The sequence below is a fragment of the Calonectris borealis genome, chromosome 2 (genome assembly GCF_964195595.1).
Source record: "Calonectris borealis chromosome 2, bCalBor7.hap1.2, whole genome shotgun sequence".
NCBI lineage: Eukaryota > Metazoa > Chordata > Aves > Procellariiformes > Procellariidae > Calonectris > Calonectris borealis.
Genome location: NC_134313.1, coordinates 53,730,633 through 53,752,821, shown reverse-complemented (window position 1 = coordinate 53,752,821; position 22,189 = coordinate 53,730,633). Strand labels below are relative to the sequence as shown.

At 41.6% G+C, this 22,189-nt stretch overlaps 1 protein-coding gene and 1 long non-coding RNA gene across 2 annotated transcripts in view; one reads left to right on the top strand and one right to left on the bottom strand.

Annotated features, from left to right (window-relative positions):
* Window positions 1-717: 717 nt before the first annotated feature.
* Window positions 718-12,491, bottom strand: LOC142078836 (uncharacterized). The gene is made up of 3 exons (XR_012672361.1): window positions 12,413-12,491; window positions 2,991-3,351; window positions 718-2,446 (listed from the first exon to the last, which is right to left on the bottom strand). It is a non-coding gene; the product is annotated as an uncharacterized LOC142078836 (long non-coding RNA).
* Window positions 12,159-22,189, top strand: part of GREB1L (GREB1 like retinoic acid receptor coactivator) — a 148,754-nt gene continuing 138,723 nt past the window's right edge. The window contains exon 1 of the mRNA XM_075142009.1: window positions 12,159-12,738. The gene's annotated coding sequence lies outside the window, so the exon portion shown is untranslated. The remainder of the gene's footprint in view (window positions 12,739-22,189) is intronic.

Here is a 22,189-nt window from a genome sequence, read left to right as displayed (position 1 = left end):
AAGTGTATTGTTAGCATTCCAAAACTTTCTAGGAGCTGACTGAAGAGTACTTTGAGTCACTAAAACTCACTTGCAGAAGAACTGGAAGTCCAGGGGATCTCCAGGGGATGGGAAGGAAGTTCACGTTGGAACAGTATTTTGAAAGGTATACAGCACAACCCGGACAATTCAGGCTGTGAACTTCGGTCCAGCCCGCAGCCTGACTGGCTATGGGCCTGATGGAAGTCCATAGCCTGAAATGCGTGCTGCCCAAAATGACTGTGTTAATACATACCAAAATAAAAGGAAGTACGTTATTTATGCCAACTGACATGGAGTTACAGAAAGTAGATTTTGCTGAGATAATCTTCTTTTTCAGAAGAGTAAGACCTTAATTCATAAAGACAGTTATTTTCATATAAAACTACTATAAAGCATGAGGCTTTAGTTTCACATAGTTCTTTGATCAAGAGGTTATAGCAAATTAATATACCAGATAGTTCAAAATCCAGTGGTTAACTCAATTGTTAGTCTCAATGCTAAACAATCATTGTTCAGTATCATTCATTGTTCAGGGGTGTTCACTGGTGGAGCTCCACCTGGATTGTCTCCTGGCTATTTCCCGTTTTGATCTGTGATACAGAAGAAAACATAAACTCATCGTATTGCAACAGACCAGAGGAACAGAAATGAAAATAGGTCACTGATGTAATCAGGTGGTAAACAGAAAGCAAGCATATAATGTATTACTTTATTACAGGTAAACTTTATTACAGCTATATATCTAAGCACAGAGAATGAAGGCCACAGCAGTAAGATGAGAAACTGTACTTCGAAGCGGTGGCTCTGGAAAAGACTTAGAAAAGAGGGGCACAGCAGCTGAACAGAAAGGGGTAATGTAATCTTTACATGTACAGACAGCAGAGTCGGGCTAATGAAGTTATGCTGTTGGGATTTGGTACTAATCTTGCCGTCATGCTGAAATGCTGAGTCTAGTTCTCTTAGGCTGCGGTTAGGGAGGATGTTGCCACATTAGTGGGGGGGAGAGGTTGGTATCATTTTGCTGTGTTAGACCCAGAGCACATGAGAAGGAGCTCCTAATGCTCCAGGGAGTTCACCTATACAAGAAAATGGTGTAACATAGCGACCAACATGATAAAATTTGTGAAAGCAGAGCTTTTCATATCTGAAAGATTGATTTCTGACAGTTATCAGGGATTACTTTCCTGGAACTGAAACCGTTCAATATAATTAAATTTTTCTTATAGATGGAAGTAAGTACCTTTGAAGTCAAGGTTTGCATGCTTCTCCCCTGTGACTGGAGACAAAATTACATCCCCTAGCATAGTTATCTTAAACATGGAAAATCTTACACTTTTCTGAGGATAAATGCGAGACTTTCTTTTACTGAACTTCTGAAAATACCAGACTAAATGACTTGATGGAGTTTCCTCCATTCAGGAGAGATAATTTATTTTGTCCCTCTGGCACCTCTTGGAAAGGAGGTGCAGAAAGAAAGGGTTTAGCATGTACATGAGTTGTGCAACCAGCTCTCAATGCTAGTTATATTACCTTCCATTAATTCAGAACTCTTGCTCGGTTTGCTACAGGGACTCAATTCAAGCATCTTGGAAACAAAATCTGGCAAGAACAAGAATTCATGCTTTTTCCAAGGGTTTCTTCAACCTCAAGCACTCCTCCTTCCACCCTCATATTTTGCTGTTACACTGCTTTCCTGCAGAGCAGCTAACGCCAATCCTTGCATGTGTCCCTGTGTGTGGGTTTATGTGTATGCACGCTACCTGCATCTTAACACCTCACCACTGTATTATTTTTTTCATCTTAGCTACAGCAGCACAGCCTATGTTACTGGGAAGTTAAAAGTACCTAAAAATGTCCATTATTTTTTACTGAGCCAGTATGCAGTTGCTTACTGATGATAGAAAAAAGGAACCCCTGGAGAGCACCTGCTCCAGCCCCCTGCTCAGAAGGGGGCCGAGTTAGCACATGCTGCTCAGGGTCTTTTCCAGTCAAGTTGTAAATATGCCCAAGGATGGAGATTCCTCAGTCCCTCTGGGCAACCAGTGCTTGAAAGGCTTTTTTCTCCTAACGTTGTGGTGGAATTTCCCTTCTTGTTCCCCGATAGGCAAGTGTCAACTGGTGTTTACAGGAGAAGGCAGTATACTTGATGGCAATGCGATGAAGGACAAACTTCTTTGCAGGGAGGTGGCATTTAACATTCTTCAGTGTGCCCTTGGTCTAACTGGTTGCTCAGCAACTTGTCTCCAGTGAAACCAGATAAGATTTGAGCAGCAACATTGTTCTTCGAGTCATCGAGCAGTTAAACGACCAGGTAGTTGACCAAAGTGTTTGATGAAGTCAAAGTAGACTCTCTTTCGATCAGTACTGTCGTGGTTTAACCCCAGCCGGCCACTGAGCACCACACAGCCGCTCGCTCACCCCCTCGCTGGGTGGGATGGGGGAGAGAATCAGAAGGGTAAAAGTGAGAAAAACTCGTGGGTTGAGATAAAGACAGTTTAATAGGGAAAGCAAAAGTCGCGCACGCAAGCAAAGCAAAACAAGGAATTAATTCACCACTTTCCATCGGCAGGCAGGTGTTCAGCCATCGCCAGGAAAGCAGGGCTCCCTCACACGTAATGGTTACTTGGGAAGACAAACGCCATCACTCTGAACGCCCCCCCCCTCCTTCTTCTTCACCCAGCCTTATATGCTGAGCATGACGTCATATGGTGTGGAATAGCCTATTGGCCAGCTGGGCCAGCCGTCCTGGCCACGCTCCCTCCCAGTCCCCTGCACATCTGGCAGGGCATGGGAAGATGAAAAGTCCTTGACTAGCCTAAACATTACCTAGCAACAACCAAAACATCAGTGTGTCATCAACATTATTCTCACACTACATCCAAAACACAGCACTATACCAGTTAATAGGAAGAAAATCAACTCCATCCCAGCCAAAACCAGGACAGTACTTTAGTGATCATTGTGTTTACCTGTCTCCATTTCATGTCTGTCTTCTCATGCCAATTTTAGTAATTACTGGTTCCCTCTCTAGTAGCATCTCTTGAAGGATGTTATAAACTACCCCTAGTATCCGTCTGCTTTCAACTCCGACTTGCTGATAGCACTGGACTCCTTCCTCAAGTCTTCCATTCACAAGTGATATGCTTTTCCTCCCACCCTCAACTTCATTTGGAATTGAAAAGCTCAAAGTCTTGTGATTTTCAAGTTTCCTTTTGCATAACGTTCAAGTTCCTGATGCTGATGATCACGGCAGATGTAGATAGGACCCAAGCACCAAAAGTGTACATGTCTCGCAACACTCAAAGTTCCCGCCACAGCTGGAGCCACCATCTGTAAGACACCACACAGTACATTTGGTACTTCAGGAAAAGTGTTACTCTCACGCGGTCCCTTGAAGAGGTTCCTGCTGAGCCAGACAGCAGTATGCCTTCTTTTAATTTTGGTGTGCCAAGAGGAATCTTCTGACTTTCAACTACAAAATGTCACATAAAACTGAATTTACCTATAAGGAAACTCCTTCCTCAAGGGCTAAGGGAAAATAAAAAAAGCAAGCAAGGGTGGGTGGAGATACCATATGTGTAGGATTACTGATCTGAAAATGCTACTGCTATGGAAGCAGAAGTCCAGTTTCTGTGGCCTAATATTTTATTTCAAGTTCATAGATTGCTAAGTGTCATGAGTGAACGTAGTAAGAGACTTAGCTGGCTTTTTGTTACTCCAGATGAACAAAACCCCTTGTAAACAAACTAGAAAACCCAGAGGGATTTGTTTTGCATAACCTGGACCTACCCTTTCTCTGGAGCTGCTGGGACATGGACCATTCTATACAAGAAACACATAATAATGGAAATGAGTAGAGATTAACTATTTTTATGTTAAAAATAACCCACAGCATTAATGAGTCCAGTTTTTGTAGCCCTCGGGATTTTCTTCCTCTTTTTGGCTGACTGGACAGCAACTGGTTTTGGAATTGTTTCTAACCAGCAGTGCAAACAGGCAGGTTTCCTTCCCTCCTGACAGCAATCACAATCCTGTCTGTTTAACTGGCAGGAGGTACCGAGAAACCTGTACAAAAAAAACAGTATGTAAATAAAACATGACCTGAAACCTCACATTGCAGTCATGAAGATCTAACCCTGTCTGAGTTGGGACTGGGGACTATATATTGGCTGTTGCGGGTTCCAAGGGAAAGCGATGCAGGGGGTTAGTGCAGCAGCAGCCTTCCCTGCTGACCAATCCAAGTCCTGCTGACCAAATCCCAGCCCAGACTGCTTTCACAATGCAAGTAGGGGCCCTCCACTGATTCCCTTTCACTGATGCTACCAGAAGACCCACAGAAATGCAAAAGCTGTACAACAAGCAAACATAACTCCCTGGGCGTTTGGTAGTGCCATGTGCTTGAGAGACAGTAACATAGTGAAAGACAGCAAATGATACTGATCTTGACAAAACAACCAACTTCCCTGACACCCAGATGAATGTAACTCAGTATTAAAACCGGTAGTTTTACAAGACATTAACCTAAATTAATCTCCCAGGAAAGTTACACGCAGAGAAAGAAAAAGAAGAGAGGTAGTTAGACAAAAGTATTTGCAATTAATACATTATACCTCATAAACAAATCTGGTTTTGCAAGGAGGTTTGTAGGCATATAGATCCTGCAGCATTTAACTTGGTGGGTTTTTTTTTCCTTTTCTTTGAGAAACAAGAGAAACAGCTGGGACATGAGTAGCTAAAATATTCTGTGTCTGCACACCTGCAGAGTGCAGGGGACATGAGTAGCTAAAATATTCTGTGTCTGCACACCTGCAGAGTGCAGGTTAAGACAGCTCAACACCAAGACCCTAGAAGCTGCCTAAGAGAGGCGTGGCGGCTCTTAGACATGTTTCTGAAGCTCTGTGGGAAACCTTTGCTGTGGAAAAGCCAGCTGGCAGGTCACACCCTACAGTACACACCTACCTTCCTTTCTGTGCTTCGAGAGAAGTGAGCCAAGCTGTCTCTGCATTCACATACATCCATAAATTCTTTTGGAGAAGATGGGGAATTTATAAATACGGGAGTAGATAGCTCTGTAGCCTCGGAGATTTACCTCCGCAAGATTAAGAGAGAGATCTGCTGTTGACAGCACTTGAGCCCCTTAAGATACAGTAAATGCTGGACTAACTTCACTTAGCAGCTAAGCTTTTCATTAGGATAAAGTCTGGTCTACCATGATGTGTGGGGACCTGGTAGGAAAACTGGGAGGGGAATGAGTGTTAGTTCTGGCAGCTACACAAGCCTGGGGAATTTACCGTAAGCTGCTTTAAGTAGGAATTCTGTCTGTGTAAAGGGAACAGTGACAAAACCAAGAATGGTTAGGGCTTGTGCAGTCTTATCCACCTCACCTCAAAAATATTTTCCATCTGTAAAAACCCCAAAAGCTCAAACACATCTATGACTTTGTGGCAAAAACAAAACAAAGTCACAAACCAAGATGAAAGTTTGATACCCTAGATAGATAAACCTCCATAGATTCTAGTAGTGAAAAATGCAAAGCAATTTTTAAAACACTAAAAATGCCTTGCACTAAGGCCATGGGTAGGTACTGTAATTGTGAAATGTCTGTTTTTCACCTTTAAAATGCCAAATTTCTATGGCTTGTCTCCAGTATGGATTCAGGGCCATTTTCTCTGCTATTGTTAATATTCTTCTTAGTTCATGGGCAGCACCTCTTATGAAGAGCAAATGACTATTTAATAAAAGGCAGCAAAAATAAAGTAGCAAGTGAACTCGCTGCCATTCCCCAGCTGGATTCAGAATAAATATCCCAACATCAGCCAGCACTGACATCGTGACTTCTATGAGATTCGCTGCTCTTACTGATAACAGCTATAGGAAACATTGCAAATTTGGAATTTAAAAAACCTTTACCATTGAGCTTCACTCATCAAACCACGGCAGTGCCATGAAAAAAAACATCTTTGTAAGCTCTAAATTTAATTGCTTATATGAAACGGCCATTTGTCCTTTTCCTGCATATGACTAACAAGCCAGGGGACTTACAATGCCTGTGAGTGGTTCTGTTATGCATGTCAAATGGAGAACAGCGGGGGGAATTTTTTTATATCCCTGTAGTAAGTGATCGGGTGACCACAAGGAGAGGGACTGCATTCACCCCATATTGGTGGTGTATAGGTGTGCAGTCTCATCTAGGTCTCTAAGCTCCTTCAAAAGTCAGTGAGAATGAGGGGAGAGGGGTTGCCTTTTGAAGGTGTTTATTTAAGAATGAGATGAAACTGCCTGCTGGAGCTGCCAAGTTATTTTCACTGTCTTTAAAGATTGATTAGAGCTCAAGATTTAGACAGCGTAAAGTTAGGCAAGACTACCTCCTCTGTAAGTAAGCCCTATTTAAATGGATTATTTCACTCTAGGCTATAAAATAGTTTATTAGATTATGTGTTTGGCAATGGAGACATGTCATTTAGGGGTAATGGATCTAAGTTTCAGTGGTGTCTCTGAGGAGGCAACGCAGGGGATGGTGAAAGAGCCAGAGTACAGCTGAGTATTTTATAGACTAGTCAGTACTATGCATACTTTTCCATTTTGTTGAGGTGTTTTTTTGTATGGTATTGCCCTTTGAAAACATTTAAACAGAAGGTAATACTCCTTTTTATTATACACAATTATCTAAGTAGCCATGGCAAAATTCTTTTTTTATAATATCTCCTCATGAACAACAGACTAACCTATATCTAGATATCCCTAGGGGAAAAAAAAAGTCTTCAGATCTATGGACCTCATGAGTGTCCTACCCATGCTTTCAAAGATACATGGAAATTCTTTATAATCTAGTTAAAGTGAACAAATCCAACTACAATCAGAAAACTCTTCTTGAATCATTTAAAGCCATCAGTTACCATGCTTTTAATTTTTAAAATGATTTTAACTTCTTAAAATGCTTTTTAACTTTTAAAAATGATGGCGTATTAATAACATTTTGTTGTATAGTAAAAAATCAGAACATATCTTCCCATTGAAAGAGGTCAAAATGCATTGTGCTAATTCCATGGTGTATAAAAACCAGGCTCAATCGTAAAACCCAAATTCACACTGTATGGTTCATTTCAATCAGCCACAGTCTAAAGTAATACACAGGTTAGTTACTAAAAAGGATTCCACTGAAAGATTAGTGAATTTTGAAAACGAATTATGAAATCAAAATTTATACAAGGAAAAAAACCATAAAAACTATGTAGAGGCTCAACTTTGACAAACGCTAGCTTACCGAGTTTTCCTCAAGACAGAACTTACTTTTTCAGAGTAGCTCTGCTAGTACTAAAAAGGGATAGTCCTTTTGCACTGCCTAGTCTGAAACAAAATTGAATTTCACAAATTATTTAGAAAATTATAAAGAGAAACACTGTTACAGACTGTCTCATGCAGCACAGTTATACAGGTGCCAAAAGTTCTTCCTGTTCAAAGAATACCTTTGATTTAGGCAGGGTAATGCATTTTCCCTTTTGCTGGCATAGAGTCTACTGTTAAGGGCATGTTCTTAGCAAAGGAAATGGCATCCCACTGTGTCTTGCATGGTAGATGGGGTACAGTTGCCAACCTGTTAACAAGAGCTGACGTTGCAATACCAAGTTATAGAAACTTCTAAAAAAATTGACAATCTAGCTATGGTTTCTACAGTCAGGGCAACTGAGATTCTAGTGATTAGCTCTGGGACTTTTATACAACCGCCTGTTTATGTTTGTGAAATGATTATCTCATAACAGTGGTCAGTCTGAAAAATCCAATCAAAATAAAGAAGGAATAGAGAGTATACGTGTCCCACTGACTATGTGCTACTGCTGAACTTCCAGGAAAGCCTGATGATTGGTTGCTCAATTTCTATGGAGTGAGTAATGGAAAGATAAAGCAAGTATGTTCTTATTAGTTGTAAGAAACACTCTGTCTCCTTCATCTTACTGTGCACTATAAATTTCTTTGTGTAGGAGGTGTGCTAAATATTAATGCTAAAACTACTGATGCCAAAATATGTATTTTAAGAATATTTCAGTAAAAGAATAGAGGTAAGAAAGCTTAGATATAATGACATAATGACATTGGAATTACAACAGTGTTTGAGCATCAGGAGATCTGAATTCAGTTCCTAGCTCTACCCTCAGTTGCATTAACAACATTTAATTTTACGTACTTCAGCTCCCCACCTCCAGCACTGCTTCCTGTTTCATCCTATCTACCCATTTCATCCATTTAGAATAAACGTTTTTTAGGGAATAGCTCTTAAGTATTTGAATAGTACTCATTTCATAGGTGCCTCGACGTTAAACAGACCCAATACAACTTTACAGTATTACAACTAGAGCAAGAATAATTCACATCACAATAATAAAGGGATAAAGGTATAATGAATCATAAAAGACCACTGGTGATTCATGCAGAAGGATGAAAGTTATTTAGAAGGCTCATACCAAAATTACCCATCAGGATGGTGGGATTCGCTTTAGCCCCAACAAAGGAAGTCAAAGCAAAGTTTGCAATCAGCTTATAACGACGGCAAGACCAGGTCTGTGGAATTCAGACACTTCATTCAGGCGAAGTTTAATATCAAAGGTTTGGTAGCTTGGATCAAATAAAACATTCATACTAATGTTTCTAGGATAGAAATTACTGGTTTTAGTATGTATGAAATCGATAGTTCATGAATAACAAGAATTAAAGCAGAGAGTTCCCTTGTGTGGCTATTTATTTGTTTGTTTATGTTTTTTGAAACCTGATTTCTGAGGTTGGATACATCAAATTATCAGTGAATATTTAAATGTAACAGGCATGACAAATATAAATACAAGCTCTAGTTCAGAGAATGATCTAGGATGAACTGAGTACCTTCACTTTCAGGAAAAAAAAAGGTTGAAATCTGTTTGCCCTCATGGCTAGGAAGGGGGGAACTATCCACAGTATTTAGAACACTATATCCAGAAGGATCGTATTCCTATTGCTCTCAAAACCAGAAAATAGGAAGAAAGTGAAGAGATACCTAAAGGCAGGGGGAGGGGGAAATGCAATCCATTATGAAGGCTCAGGACTGAAGGATACCTATCAACCTCTGTGGTTCCACTGGGGGCCCATCAATCTTTGCACAAACTGTAGTGTCGTATTATGTTCTTACACAGTCCTTTATAACAGAAAATAATATTGGTGATGGTATCTTGCCTTGTGAATATGAGAATGGCCAAAACTCAAACCCTGAACGACAATTTTCTTCTATGTTGCCTAGTCAGGGATCAGAAAATGCTGCCTGCTAAACCAGGTGCTTTTTTGATGCTGCCTCTTTACCTCAGTATTAATTGACCTTGCTTCCCAAAGCGAGCCTCTAATTGCTGTGTGACTGCATGTCTGCTGTCAATATTCCTAATGACTGACTCCAATTTCTTACTGCTTGAAGTTGCACTTTCTTGTTCCCTCAGACGTTCTTTTGTTCTCAATGCCTGTAAGTTCCCCAAACTGTGTGGTCTCTCCTTTATTTCACTCCAGCAGCTGCTTTGGCATTCTGCCTCTTCTGTTTCAGATACATGAGTGGCTCCGCACATTCGTGTTGTGAATATCATGGCTTCAAACCCTGAAAGACTTTATGTCCCAAAACATTCTTGTTACAGATTTTATCCTGCCATCTGATGTGCAATATGGCCCGCAGGTGGTACAGATGAAACCACCCTACAAGCTGTAAATGTTGATAGTCAAAATAGAAAGTTAGAAGAAAATGATGAATGTTTCTTCCTTTTCAAAAAAGCAAAACAAAAAAAAGTCCAAATAAGAAAGAGTTACTGCATTAAAGCTACCAGAATAATTCTCACTCATTCAGTAGATACCTCTAAGTAAAATTACACAGTTTGAAATGTCAAGGTAAATCTGGACTGAAATTACTGGATCAACTTAGATATAATTAAGTATCTAAGTTAGAATGATCATACGCTATAGCAGGTATTCTACAGGCGCCTTGATATGCTTTCAAGTCTCTCATGAACTTTTAACAGTAACAATAAAGTCACTGTCTAAATCTGTCCAGGTCGCATGGCAACATTATCCTAAGGGACTGACACTGATATTGCTTAATTCCATTACATTTTGCAAAGTATCAACAGCACAATTGACATATACAGCATACAAGCAGACATATTAGCATGGCAGCCTAAACTCTTTTGCAGCTATCTACTTCCAAGTTTCCAGAAAAATTAAGCGTACAACTTAGAACAGGCAAAGTAGCAAAGCTTTAGAACTTGATCCTAAAGCCTGATCTGACTTGGCAAAGTCTCTTAAATTCTGCTTCAGCTAAATTTTTAGCTATCTATTTTTAAGGGTCATATTATTAGCAACTTTATAAATACACAGCTACCAAGACAGTTAGGCTAATGGAGGTAGCATGTCTTCAGGTAATCCACAGCTGAAGCCCAGCTCTAAGCAATTCAAGTCCTGTCAAAGATCAACTGATTTAGCTATTCACATAAAACTTACATAATCTCAGGATCAAAGTAGCCAATGAAAAACTAGTTGCAAAGCTTTATTTGGGAAGTACCTTGTTTTCTGAGAACAACAGTGTCATGAGAATATATGTAAGAAAAGTTTTGGAGCTCATGGCTATAGCCATGGGCTAAGAAGTACCAAAGTACTACAAAGAAGTGCCAAAGAAGTTGGTAGGAAACCAACTTCCTTTGGTATTTCTTGCCTTTATATTTCTTTCTTATAGAAATATAAACTCATATGGATGCAAAAAAGGCAGTGATGTATATATTTTCTATATATATATTGCATAATCTGAGATGGCTTGAAGATTCTTTCCTGGCAAGTTTGCTATGAAGACTGCATAACGATATGCCCCAACCTTTGGTCTCTAACTTATTTACACAGACACTCGCACCCATTACTACACTTTTGCATCCCATTCAATGAAATGAAGTGCAAATCAGCATGTCATAAAACATCATTGCTCAAATTAAAGTAAACCAAAACAGAACCAATAGTGAAAACCTCCTTAGTGCCTATCAGAAAGAGTGTGATTAATGCAGAAAAAGGCTAACTTTGTTGAATGTTCAAAACCATCTACATTATCTATTAGACAGACCTCCGTTTCTCATTTCTGAACCGAGCAGCATTACTGCAGTGCCACATCATTGCTGTGCCATCTCTACTTTCTCCAAGAGACAGGGACAGTTTTTTCCCTTCCACTTTCTGATGGAAAGTCTCATTATCTCCGGTAATGAGAACACTCACTAGGATGCTAGAACTTAATATTTTAACCAGCAAATACAAAAGAAAAGGACATGAGAAAAGTACCGGACATCATCTTTTTCTCAATGTCACACAGCAGCAGGTTCCTGTCAAAGAAAACAAACACTACCATTTTTTTCGTCACTATCACTTTTTTCTCAGCTATTGAGGCAGAAAGATAGGACACTGTGTAAGACTGATCCCTCTAGTCCTGAGAGAAGAAAAAAGTTTTTTGAAAGGCTCTCAAGAAATATGCCCTTTGAAAAGCAAAAAGTGAAAAAGAGACGAGATGGTTCATATGGTAGCTTAATCAATCAGAGGTAAAGGGAAGAAAATGCAAAATCATTTTTCCCCAGTTCAATGGATATTTACCCTCAGAGCACCCTGCTGTATTTCTAGTCTCCTTCCCACACTCCTGCTGAGTCCGACCTTCATCTTTACACACACTAAGAATCCAAACCTGCTGCTTCCCCACACAAACTCGCGCTCCATTTACAGCTTTTAAATGTTCCAGATCCTTCTGTTTCCATCCCCTCCAACGCACTCAGATCCCCTCATCTCTACCCGCCTTGCATTGAGCCCTGTTCAATTTAATCTCCGACACAACGCCCTTCTCTAGTCCATCTCCAGCGTCCTCCTACCATGCTAAGCCCTTTCAGCTTCTACTTTACCGCTCTTGGACTAGCTCCATTGCTAACTAAACGCAAAACAAAAGGTAACCCCTCCAACTTTAAACTCTGCCCACAGCCCTGACTGGCCCGCACCGCAGATGGCACCCCCAGTGCCATCTTCTGCCTCCCCCAGCCACTGAGCCACGCTGGATTTCTGACAGGGTTTTGATGCTTCCCAGCTCCCTCCTTGGCTCCCCTCCGTGCAGGACCTCGTCCCTTCACTCCCAGACTGGGAGCACCGCAGCTCGCCCTCTCCTCACCGAGCCTCGGCCGCCATGTCCCAGGCCTCACTGCCCTCCGCCTGCCTCCTCCACTAACCCGTATCTACCACAGCGCCCGTTCCCGACCCATCACCTCAGTCCCCGGCAGGACGCGGCCGCCCCCCTTCCCAACCCCGCCGTCCTGGGGCCTCGCCCGGCTCGGGGAGGCCGTTCCTCAGCCCTGCCGCCCGTTGGACACCCCCTCACCTGAGCGCGGCTCCCCCGCGGCCACCGCCCGGTCCCCTCACCGGCCGCCCCCCGACCCCTCTCCCGCCCCGCTGTCAGAGCAGGAGGGGCGGCACCTGCGGGTCCGCCCCATTCTCCTCCCCTCGCCTCCCCTCCCCTCCTCCCGCCGGAGAGAGAGAGACCGAGACCCGGAGAGAAACGGCGGCACCGAGGGCGCCGGGCGGGACTGCCGAACGCAGTTGCTCGGTGTGAGTGGCGGGAGGGGGGAAATTAAAAAAAAAAAAAAAAAAAAAAAAGAAGTGAGGAGGGGAAGGAGAGCGCTTCAACTTCTCTCTCTGCCCATCAAGGTAAGGGAGCGGCGGGGGGCGCGGGGCTCTCCTTCGCCTTCTCGCCGGTTTCTGGGGAGGGCACAAAGGTAGCGGGTCTGGGCGGCAGCAGGGCGGCAGCGGCGCCCCGCTCTTTGGGTCGCGCTCGGTGTCAGTCAACCGCAGAGCGCAGCACCGGGGGTGGCGGCGGGGGGCTGCGGGCTGCCAGCGGCGCGGCTGGCTGCGGCTGGTGCCACCGGCGGGCTGCCGGTGTCCTCGCCGGTGCTCCCCCGGGTGGGCTCCAGCCCTTTGTTACCATCGTTTTGGACCGGGGGAGAAATGACACCGCTCCGACGGGGCAAGGCGGGGGCGGGAGGGCCCTGGCCGGGCGGCTGCGGGAGCAAAGCCGCCCCTGCGTGCAGGCGGGCGGCAGGCAGCAAAGCCCCGGGGAGCGGGTGGGCGCGGGGGGGTGCAGGTGGTTCTGCTGGAGAGCGGGCGGGCTGGCGGTGAGCTCCCCCCGCCCCGCGCTGCCATGCGGGCGGCCGCCGGCAGGGGGCTCGGCTGCCTCGCCCTCCGCGCCCGGGGGAGGCTTCGCCTGAGGGGGGGGAGCGCCGGCGATGTGCGGCCTGGGGGGGTGGGGGGTTGTTTGGGGGGCATTTCTGGGCATGTGCAGGCTGGTTTTGAGGAGGGGAGGACTGGGCGCCGGGTCTCCTTCCCGGAGACCTTCCTTCTCATTCTCCTGGGCCCCCCCGCCTGTCCCTGTCGGGGAGGGGCGGCGGTGTCCCCTGGAGACGCGGCAGCCCAACGGGCAGTAACGGTCGGGCTGGCGGGCACCGAGGGCAGGCTGCCGTGGCGGGCCCTGTCACAGGCGGCCCTTCGGTGACTCCCTTCACCGTGGTGACGACCGATCGACAGGACTTGTTTGCTGGTGGGAAGTAAAGGTAGAGGAGGAGGAACCGGCTCCGACGGACCTAGCGCCGGCTCTCCCGGGCAGCTGACAGGTTTATAAAGGGGCGCCCCGCCGCCCTCGGCAGCCGTTAGGTACCGGCGGGATTCGGCCCTTCCCGCCCCAGCGCTTCCCCTGGCTTTCCTGAAGTTTCCGAAAGATGAAAACTCTGTTTAAACCATAGGATTTCGGCCAACCCAGAGGGTGGGCCAAGTGTTGCAGTTTGTTGAGGCCCCAAGCCTGCAAATATTTATCCATATTCTGAAATTTAAGAATTATCAATGGTCAGATGTGCTTAAAGTGCAGGAGACTTTTTAAGTTACCTGGTGGAAAAATATTTCCCGTGTCTACTGCTTGTCAGTATGTTTGCTTTAAATACACTGAAGATGTGACCTTTTTTACATAATTTCATTTGGCTTTCTTTGAATTGGTGACTCTTACGACTTTTCCACTGAATGATATTTTAAGTATTATTGAAATGATATTTCATATTCTTCATACTTCATGGATACCTTGTTACAAAGAGCTTTTTAAAAGATTGAAATAAAAGGCTGCTGAAGAAGAAAGTGCTGTCTTTTGTTTCTTGACTAGGAATAACAAGCATAATTTTCTTGTACAATTATTACTGTTGTTTAGAGCTGAGAGTGAAGCGAGTAGGTGCATATTTCAGTTGCGGATATAGTTATATATGTGACCTCTGAGAGGACAGCTAAAGCTTTCTGCACTTTTAAATACTGTAATGCACACTTTAGTTTGGTTTTTGTTAAGGGATATGCCCTCTAAAGAAAAACAAGGGTGGGTCTTCTATTGATTGAAAAGCTTATTGTATATGCACTAGTGGGTTTAAAAAAAATTTCTTTGAAAATATTAAACTTTATCCTGAAGAATTTGCTTGTGAGTAGGACAAAAGCACTTATGGAGCTGGTGGATTAACTTTTTAAATACCTCTTTAAAAGGAAAAAGGATTGTGTGAGGATTCTCAGAGCTGTTGAGAAACATTTATTTATTTGTCGTTTTAACACTTGTGGATTTCGAACATATGCATACTTTTTCTCATATATTCTCAAGTATTTCCAAAAAAATGCTCCAGAAAGTCAATGAATAATGTTCAGTGTGTGCCTACCTGTTTAAAGGGTTGGGCTCCAAACCCTGAAGCTTTAATTATACATCTGTTAATACAGATAACAAATACAGTGTATGTTTTTGTTTATTATTGGTAGTGTTGTGCAAAACGAATTTTTGGCTAAGGTGTTTAACAGAAAAAGAATTTAGTTATAAAAACAAATATGTACACACCAGGAATTTTTATTATTTGGGTTTGGCTGTAGATAATGTAACGATCAGAAATAGTGATGATTTTTTGGTAAGGCAGTTTTTAAGCCCAGGCAGTTTTTAAGTTTTTATTTCCTGCTAAAGGAAATAAGTAGTAATAGGCAACCTGATTACTGAGCTTTTACTGGAATCATTAAAATATGTGACGTTTCTTAAGATCTCATGAGGACATCACAGATGAAAGGAGGGGTGATCTGACTGTGTGAAAAGTTTGTCTAGAATTCAAAAAAGCATGTTTGGTTCAAGGTCTTCTTAAACACATAACTATTGGCATTGATATTTGGCAGTTTAACAAGTCACATCCAAAGTATTTTGCAGATACAAGGAAGAAGAAAACTTGGTAGTGTAATTTAGGAGACTCTAAGTAGTCACTATGGGATATAGGGGATGAAGCTATTTTTAAGGGAAATCTGGAAAAATCTCTGTACCGTAAAGTCTATTGTATTATGAATGCTGGGCTGTTCATTCAGTGTAAAACTAGACTCAGTATAATGTCAAAAATATACTCTAGGAAATCTTACTAATGATAGCTAAAAAAAAAAGATCGAATGCATTTCTCTATAATTTTCAGTGTTTCTAGGAAATTTTCAGTGGGCATAGAACTGTAAAGATTTTACTTCCAGTGGTGTAACCTTTTGTAGTATCTTTTATATTAAGCATTTTAGAGTGGTTTTTAAAAGTGCTTTTATGCTTTGTATGGTTCTGTACCATATGTTTTGTATTTAATTCTTTGAATGACCACTGAAGTGCAGCCAACTTTGGGTGAATGTGGCAACTGTTAACTAGCGCTTAGCAACAGTGCACAATAATCAAGACGGGAAGTGAAGAAGAATACCATGTCTAATTGAAACTACAGGGGGCATTTAGGTAGGTAGGATGTAATTAACAAAACCTGGAGCTTGGGCATGATATTAAGGCATTGCATCTTTACTCTTGTAAAAAGGTTTTCACAATCATTAATGTAAAAAACATTTCAGATTTTTGGTTTTATACTTCAGATGGATAGCCTCTTTGAGACATAGGTGTTTTGCCTATTCTTGCATAATAATTTCTCGCACATAATGCAAAAGACACATTTTCCTTTGCTTCTAAAATGGAATTGTGAAAAGGAGGACTGTTGGGAAGACTGACATATGAAAGAGTAATAAGCCTTGACATTTTGACAATGATGTCTTTTAGACAATTAGTCCCGTGAACTAGTGTTCATTAGATATAGTAAGTGATTAAGATATCTCTTAATATTCTGAAACAGATTACAGTGGCAGTCATAAAACAACTCTAAACTTTTACAATTAATGTGTTGTTATTTTCTCTAAGAATCATTGACTTTCCTCAAATCCTGTCTTGTCATGACATTCCTTAAAGTGTTGTGGAAAGTGTTGCTTGTAAGAATATTTGTTCAAAACACTTTTGCCTAATATAGTCTCAGTTTAATTTTTTAAAAATTCCAAACCTGATAATTTTGTTTCATGCTGTATTCTGTCTAGAGATTTATTCATGGATCAATTTTATGTCTTGTATATCCTGAGCACATCTTGTTTCTAAGAACTCTGAAAATATCCTCATATTTTCTCATACGAGAGAAATAGTAAATGAATTTTCAGTGAATCATTACAGAGGCTCATTTGCAACTCTGAGCCTGGCTAGTATAGCCTCCGTTAATGGATTCGAACTTGCAGGTAGGTAGTGAAGATGACCCAAAATTAAGGAGCCATGCTGTGAAGGTGCTTATAGTGGTGAACTATCTGGTAGCAGTAGGCTCATAATATTTTAATAGAATAATTAATGTTTTTATAATCCAAAAGAAAAACCACAGAATATCTCTTGGAGGAACTTGTGGATGACAGAAATTTGGAACAGTGTTTATTCACAATGGGAACAGCCAAATTCTGTACACTGCTGTGGTTCGCTTGGAAGTATCAAATAGAAGTATGAAGTTCCTTATAGAAATGGTGCTAAAATGTAATTATTTTTGGTTTGGGTGACTCCTGAATCCATGTCAGCTAATTTCTGTTGTCTTGCTATGTTACATGGTAATATCACGGCTTCTGTGAAATTCTTTTGCGAGGCCATAGAGAGGCCATAGAGAATTGTGTAAATGACTACTTTCATTGAAGTGTATTTAATGTAATTCTCATTGAGTTTGCATTTTAAGTTCCATGGTACTTCAGAGGTTTAATTAAAAAACCCCATATACCTGATCTGAAGGTCTTACATCATGTATTGTCAAATGCTTTGGTTAATTTGCATTTAATCAATGTTTAGATTTTTTTATTGCAGTTCTACTACAATAACTAATAGAATTTTCATACAATATAAAAGATTGGAAGAACTGTATGTTGTGACATAAAATGACCACAAGAGTAAGATGGTAGGGAGCAGCCTGAGTCAGTATGACAAGATCTGATAGAAACGGTCAATTAATATTCCCTGTGTAAGGTTTTAGAGAGGTTATTCTGAAGTATTTTTTCAAACTAATGGAGCTATGAACAGCAGAACAGTGTGGGCAGACTTAAGATACTGTTACTTAAGAGATTACCCAACACCTGTTGTAGTGGTTCCATGGACAAGCCTGGAGTGACTAGTTTTATAAAATGCTGCACAAAGATCCTCCTGTTCTCTATCATAGTCTGTAATTAGCTCTTTTCAAGACTGTTGATGTGATCTGAGCAGAGCACTTTGAGGCAAGTGAAGAAGTTAGTTAATGTAACTGTGGTCTGAAATGCACTCTATTAATACTGTTCTTTTTCTTCTTTCTTTAAATGAAGACTCATCTGTGCATCTCACCAAAAGTAATAGGACTTCCGTGGAACGCACAGTGTGAAGTTGTTAAGGTTAATTAGATGGCTGACTATTTTAAACTGATGCATTTAGGGTGGCAAATGCAACTGAACATTTTGCTAGTACCTCTGTCTTTTTGCACTGAATTGTGCTGCATCTCCCTCCGCAGCACCAATTTTTCTGTTGAATGGAGTGTACACCACCACCATTTCAGATAAATCAGCAGCCTTCTTTGGAAGACAGTTTAGGCTGCTGTTTTTCTCTAGAACCATGCAGCATTTAAATTTGGCTTCATAAAGAAGTGTTAGTGTGCATATGGAACGTTTTCCCTCTAACTTTCTACATCGTTGAGAGATATTAGGCTTCCCCTCTGCTTCTTTTTATAATGCTACCTCCAACTTCAAAACTTGCTTTCTTGTAGACTCTCAGGTCTCTAGACATAAGGAAACCTAAGGAGACATTTTCTGGGAGTTTGATAGTTAAATTATGCTTTTAATTTGGTGGGATTTTTTTCCCCCTGTTAATTCCAGTTGTTTTTTAAAAGATAGAGTTCATATGCAATTCTAATGCCAGTGCTCAGTAAGACTATGTATATCCTGAGTTGTATAGTCCCTTCCTTCTTGTGTTATCAGTTGAGAGCAATTAGTATAAGTGTTTGGAAATTGCTGCATGCCTGATCCTCCACAATCTTCTTAGTAAAGAGGAAATGACCACTTTTTAAAAACTGACATGTGGCACAGCGTCCTCGGTTTAGTGAGATCCGAGCTCTTTGCAGCTTCCTCCATTTTACCCACTTTTAAGAGCTGTTGTGGTAAGGAAGTTCACCTGCTTTTGACGCTGTAAGGAATCTAGGCGACTACCTCTTTACACTGGAGTCACTGGTGAAGTAGGGATGTTCACAGCAGAGTTTTATAAGCATTACTGTTGCATACCCATGTTACTGATGTCTCAGGATGAAGAGCATACGTGGCAAAACCTTGTCTTGATGGCTGTCAGTTTGGGATTTGTGGAGAGCCAAGTGCTCCTTTCCCTGTCCCAGGAGCCTTGTGTCCTTCCACTGTTGGTATAGTACTTTGTTGCTATTAGTTCTCTGCTTACTGTCTCCTTGGGGATAAGGTGTTGGTTGTAGTATGGTGTTTCACAGCGTACGATTGCATCTCAGTCTTGCCATTCAGGAGATCATGCCATCTACTTTTACTGCTTTTGTTCCTGCCTCACTGACCATCTCTCTGTGGCTTGTCAGGAAGCCCCCCTGAATTCTGTGTTCCTTTAGAGCCTTAGGTGGCTTTATTCTCCTGTCCTTTCACGCTTTCAGTCCACTTTGAGAACAGCTGTTTCATAAGGGAAGCTTAATCTTGTAATTTCTTTAAACCACTTATATAGAATCAAATTCTTAGTGCAGCTAGGTGATTCCTTCGAGAAGACTGGGAATTAGGTCTTGATTTTTACAGCTACAATGCCCTTCACTGCATCAAGAAAAGGGAAACAGCTTCCTGCCAATCATGCTGTATGTGACATTTAAGAATATGGTGGTTTCCTAGTCTTGTAAAAAACACTTTAAAAAATCTATTTGAATACATGAAATGTTAAGACATTGTTGTTATTACTCTTTCTAATCTTAATCTCTTAGAGAGAAATTTCTGGCTGTGGGAAGAAGAAATTAGGTGGGTTAGGCAAGTGATCCATACCAGCTCACAGATAATTTTGAAGAAAACATAAGGGGAGGGGGGGAAAAGGGCAAAGCCATCCGAGAAGACTTTAATGCCTCGGAGAGAGACACACAGAACTACTGACGGCATATTTAAAAGCAGAAGTTCAGAGTGAAAAATACGCATGTCCTCACAGTCCCAATTGCAGCAGTTTCAGCAAATTTTGAAGGTTAGCTCTTGCCAGTTTTTTTTTTATGAGGAGAGTCAGATCTCAGCTTCCAAGCCTGTCAAGGAGGGGGAAGATGACTTGCCTGCCAGATTGTTATTTCACCTTCTTCCTCCAGGTCCATAATCATGATTCTAGCAGATGTGGGAGGCAAGCTGGATTTCAAGGGCATCAAGATTAAAACGTTAGTTGTCGCAAGCTTTTGTCAAGAGCTATGGAGTCTTTCCTAATGAAACAGGAGGACATCTAAACATACAGATTTTTTTTGGTTTTTAGCATTAACTCAGTAATACCTTAATATTACTAAGTTCTTATTATGTGCCTGAGAGTGTTTTGGGTGCTACATGGAAAATGCGTGGGCAGTTGCCCCCTCCAGAAGTCCTCTAAGCTGTAGACTTGACAAACTAGGGAGGATAGTGTGTGTGTGTGCATATGAATGAAAGAGAAAAGGATATGAATTAGAAATTCTGGGGTCTAATATCATAATGGTCCAATGTCTTAATGGGTCATAGGATTCTTTTTCTTTAATGATTGCTTGGCTGAGATGGCTTATACTGGTCTAAACTCTAACATTGTATTCACAGTTTGCCTTTAAATGTGTGTATGACTAGACCAGGAGTTCTTAGTGTGTAGTAAATATGCCACTAGTAATGTTATTCAAAACAGTATGCCTCAGAAGCTCTTAAACAAAAACTACCACCAAAAAACCACTTTAATTTTGAACAGCAGATGTGACCTTGTGGCAGAAAAGCCTGAGGAAAAAAAAAAAAGCATTCTTCTGGCTGCTCTCAGCTATCGTAATGAACAGTGTTTGCTTGCTGACTGTCCAGCATGGTTGTTTTATTGAGAGATGCCTTGTGCCTGATGGCTGTGCAGATGGATGCTCAATTTTCATCTGCAGCACAGCTGGCTGGCTTTCTGTCAGGCTTGGCTTTGGGGTGATTCCAGTTGTGATGTGGATTTGGTGTAGAAAGAGGGAGGCTGTGCTTGTGATAGGGGTTAAGCACCCCCCTACACAGTGCAGTGTAGGTTTTCAGCTCCATTTGCTGTCACTGTAGTAAATCCATTTCTGATTATGTGCTAAGGCCAGACAGATTAACTGCCGAGTTGAACTTGTGAAGTTGCATGTGTGTGTGTTGCCAGAGTTCCTCCTGTTGAAAAAGGCAAATCTATATAACCTGTAGGTTCAGAACAGCTGAAAATTCATCCTAACATTGTTGCTTTGATGTCTGTTAAAGGGAAAGAAAAGGTTTGCTTTTGATCACCATGTTTAAAGGATGCTGTCCCAGCAGTGTAATGAATGAGAATTGGATCTGGGACTTACTTTCAGTAAAATACAGTATATTCTTCCAGATGCTTTTTAATTGAATTGTCCTGTGAAAATGGGCTCAACTTTGAATTCAGTAACATGCAGTTCAGGGTCTTAGGGCTGAAAAAGAGAGAAGAATGCAACAGATGCTGCATAGTTTTGATACTTCTGATGTCTGATGATACTGATATCTCTAAGCTTGTGTTCTCTATTCTGATTCACTATATAAACAAGTACAGCATGAACCTCAATGTATAACCTTGACACATGACTAGATCTTTGCTTTGTAGTTCATTAGTAGTTTGTCCAAATTGCAAAAACTCCATATTGGGAAACAGATGAAGTATTTGCATTGATAAAACAGTTAATTTTCTTTGAGAAAAACTGTATTTTGTGCCTCGGACTTTTTATTTTTAAGAAATGGACCTTCAATTCTTGTTTCATTGTAGTCTAGCTGAGAATAACTGAGAACCTCACATCTAAATTTGACAGGTTAATAAGTCAAAACTATTGATGGAGCTCAGCCATGCACCAAAATACATCAGAACAGTGTTTTACTTTAACAGGATTTCTGATGTGGCCCTGCCTTGAGTGTGAGGATGGACTGGTAGACCTTCAGAGATCCCTTCCAACCCGAATTATTCTGTGATTCTGTTGTTTGTTGTAAAGTGGGGTATTACAAAACCCATAAAACTAGGCAGTATTACCTATTGGTAAGATACAGCTTCCTGAAACAATTCACCAGGCCCGAGGGCATTGCAAACATACTCAAGGAATAGGCTACTGGCAGCATGAACAGTTTTGGTAACCCGCTTTCCACTGTCGTCTTTCTGGCCGTTTTTCTGCTGTGTGCGAGATGTGCTTTCTGTATGTCATCAGAAATACGTGCTGATTGCGTACCCAGTCACACAAATCAACGGAGAGACACAGTGAGTTCTGTTACTGGCAGCTGTCTGCAGGTCTTGACATGTTACTGGATGGCAACCCAGAAATGGTCTGATGATCGAGGCATCGCTGGGCATATGTTAATAGGAAGGCTGCAAAACTTGAGTGATTCCGTAAGAGGTTGTTTGGCCTGTCCAGGATGGAAGATTGAGCATCAAAGGGTAATAATGATACCTGATGGATTGACTTTGATGCATTGTCTAAAATCAGTCTTTCTAGATTAATGGTCATAATCAAACATTCTACTCTAAGGAAACTTAAAATAAGCCCAGTACTATTAATTTTAAACCTTTTCAGGACTAAAA